The following is a 3,802-nucleotide window of genomic DNA, read 5'->3' as shown; positions in this document are numbered from 1 at the left end:
TTACATTTTTCGCACCCCACTCACATAGAATGGATTGTTTGATCCATTTTAGTCATCCTCATATCCATATTTTGTAACATTTCCAAGACATCTGACATATCCTCGGAAGCTGAATTTGCCGATCACCTTACTATATCATTTCGCGGGTTATGGTGCTCTCTCGAATGTTTAGAGAATTCTTCGATAAGCTCTTTAATTTTAGTAGGATTCTTCTTGGTTAATGGTCCTTGAGAATCAAGGAGTTTCCTTCTCGTGACATTTACCCCAATGTAAAACATTGAAACTTCTTGTTGCACATTAAGATCGTTTTGGGGACAATTTCGAAGTAATCCCTTATAGCACTCCCATGCTTCATATAGCAACTCACCCATTTGTTGCTCAAAGTTAGCTATGACCTTTCGAGTTTATCCGCCTTTGATGGTGGGCAAAATTGTTCCAAGAATTCCTCACGTATTTGTACCCATGTAGTGATTGTACCGGGTGGAAGTGCCTTTAACCGAACCTTGGCTGCTCCCTTGAAAGTAACCGGAAGCATTCTCGACAACACCATTTCACGTGGAACATTCAGAATTTTGAAGTAGTCGGAGATGTCATTGACTTCATCAAGATGTTTGTAGGCATCTTCATGATCTTTTCCGGTGAATGGAATCTCTTTTAGCGTGGTAAGGATGTGTCCCTTGATTTCAAATGTGACAGTGGCTGGAATAGTGGGTTGCACAAACCCTAGAGCGATGGCGTCATAATTTTTTTCTTGTATGACTCCATCGAAATGTCGACAATGTCTGCCATGATGTTATCGAGTTCGCCGTCTTTGTTTGATTCGTAACCAATTTCCCTTTTATTGGGAGTGTTCTCAATGCCTTCAAAAGTGCCTTCGTCTTTCGAGTTGTTGCTTGATTCTCCTATGTGCTTGTCTTTCTTTTTGTGAAAAAACTGATTTTAGATCCTTGATTGGTGTGACAACTGTCAATTTGGAACCAACAAACGTCAACAAGACAACAAAAGTTAACAAGTCAACAAAAGTCAGCTCGATCCATATTAGAATTATAGGTAAATCTTGATGTTTCCTAACGTACAACCTACAAGTATTAATATGAAATACCTCTTCCTTCACCAATTATTGAATAAAGACTCTACTTTTGGATTAGTAACGTTAATTTCAATAATTCCAACATATATTATTTTGGTATAAATAATAGTTTCAACACATTGTGCTATTATCTTTATTGATAATGCTTCCTTTATGATGATTTGAATTTTTATAATTCAAATTAGGTAACTAGACATTAGTTTTACCATTTTTTTTTAAAACACCCATCTTTTTTTAAAAACTCTTAGTTTTTGTAAAAAATGAAAAGGTTGACTTTGGATGCATGAAAATCCCCATCAAAGGTCAAATCTAGCTACAACTTTCCAGAAACATGTTATCTAACAAACAACCAAGCAATCATCATCTCACCCAACCCCACCCCTACCCACCCCTCCCCCCCCCCCCATTTTATCATCGACCAAGAGCACCCCACAATCTCCATTTTTTCTTCAACTTTTCTCCATATCCTCTCAAGAACAAAGCTCCTTCTTCTTAGGTTAATTATTCCAAGTGGTTCTTTATATTTTGGTAAGTGTTTCTTTATAATCTAGTGGTTTTACACACATTCATAGGATAATACCATCTTCAAGTGTTCTAAACTTGAGGATCTTCATCTTCATCTCTTTAACCAACCACAAACACACTCAATGTGAGTTCATACCCCATATTTTCGAGCTTTTCATTTTTTTTTTTTTTTTTGGGGGGGGGGGGGGGGGGGGGGGGGATACAAGAAAACTTGGATTTATAACACAAATGTTAGCATGTTCCATTTCTATGTTGTATTAAGCATAAATCTTCATGAAATGTAGTTATTACTTGCTTATAGAACATTTGTTTGTAGTATGATACACAACTAGGAGAAACAAACATAAACTGTGTTATTCGTTTATTAGAAAAAGTTATATCTACAAAGCTACAAAGATTAAGACTTATATGAACAAAATATAGTTTTTTTAGCAAAAACAGTTATGATCAAATTATTTTTCCATTTTTGTGGAATATAACCCAAAATATGTTGTTTTGGGCATGTATTTTAAAACTAGACAAAAATGTGAAGGAGTTAGCTTTAAAAAAAGAAAACCCAAAAATCTATCATTATATGTAAAAGTGGATTTTTAAACAAAAGAGTTCATAACAAGTTTATGGCATCATTTTTGTCGATTTTGACTAAAAATATATGGTTTTAAACTTTCAAAGTTAACTTGAGTTAAATATCCCAAAAATGTAAAAAGAAAAAAAAATAGATTTACAAAGTTATATTTTACTAGTTATAAGTAAATGTCGTTAAAAAGGGGCAAAACTAGAAATTGACTTTTTCATACTAAATGTCCTCTTACTTGTTTTAGTTGTAAGTTTATATGATATAATCTTTTAAAACATCTAGACATGATAACTTATATATATATATATATATATATATATATATATATATATATATATATATATATATATATATATATATATATATATATATATAAACGGTCTCAACAAAACATTCATAATAAACTAAAATTGGTATAGTTTGGAGGTTACTAATATTACTTTATCATTTTGTATGAATCATATAATTATATAAAGGTATAATTATTTTTTTACACTATGTAACCACTACGGAAGTGTAGTATGTACATTTGCAAAGAGTTTTCATTACACTAGACGTGGACCTGTTAATACAATTGTGTGAGACATAGTCTTCACTGTATTTACTTGAGTACACACTAAAGTTCCTGAATTATAACCAGAGTCTCAGTAAGAAAGGGTGACACTTGTATATAGATCTATACGGGACTGACAACCCCGCACCTAAACTGTTAGCTACAGTTAGACTGGCAGGTCTAGGGTGACAAATGTCTAACATTCTAACACCTGAAGAACGTCGTAGCAGGCCAACTAGTCCTTAGCACGGTGATACATTTGGTTTACGAGGCTAACATGCATTCAATTAGTTTTATATAATGATAAAACTACATAATACTATTTTCCAGTACAACTCTACATACATTTTTGGTCTTTGGGTTTAAGACTTACAACTCAATTTTAAAAGAAAATATTGGATTTTCTGAAAGCGGACTCTATCATTTTCAAGGAAAAGTTACCGATTTTTTTCATACAAAACTCTTATGAACTCACCAACTTAATTGTTGACACTTTTTCAAAACCACTTGTATTCTTAGGATATAAGTAAACAGGTAACCAAATAGGTTTTGAGGATGGGGTGTCGCAATGACACGTCATTTACTTTTGTCATATGTATTTGGTATCAAGTAAATAATGTTTTGGATACAATGTAAACTACTTAATTTTCAATATGATGGTTGTATTTATTTGATCACTATTATTCATTATGTTATGATATTGTTCATCAAGTCATCCACCCTCAGACATTTCCGCCATTCTGGTTTGGGGGTTTGACAGATTGGTATCAGAGCATTGTTTATAGTGAACTAAGTATATCAAACCATGTAAGATTTACAACTATAAATACAATGTGGCTAGAATACTCTAACTAAAACATTTTGCATAAGTATATTTTAAAAATATAATAATATTTTAGTAAAGTATAGGTACATACCTACACACGAGAACAATGTCATAACAAGAACAATATAAAGTAATAAGATAAGTTGAGCACTACGAGTAGGCTAGGTGGTATGTAATCATATATTGGATAAAAATATGATAACATGTGCTTGGGAATAGATTTGGTGAACA

At 32.5% G+C, this 3,802-nt stretch overlaps 1 non-coding gene across 1 annotated transcript; it reads left to right on the top strand.

Annotated features, from left to right (window-relative positions):
- The first annotated feature begins 300 nt into the window (after positions 1 to 300).
- On the top strand, positions 301 to 406 carry LOC145003648 (small nucleolar RNA R71). The gene has a single exon (XR_013662100.1). It is a non-coding gene; the product is annotated as a small nucleolar RNA R71 (small nucleolar RNA).
- Positions 407 to 3,802: the final 3,396 nt, after the last annotated feature.

Source organism: Lactuca saligna, chromosome 6 (genome assembly GCF_052625555.1).
Source record: "Lactuca saligna cultivar CGN05327 chromosome 6, ASM5262555v1, whole genome shotgun sequence".
In the NCBI taxonomy this organism is placed as follows: domain Eukaryota; kingdom Viridiplantae; phylum Streptophyta; class Magnoliopsida; order Asterales; family Asteraceae; genus Lactuca; species Lactuca saligna.
The sequence above is the reverse complement of the archived record's forward strand: the minus strand, read 5'-3'. Positions and strand labels throughout refer to the sequence as shown.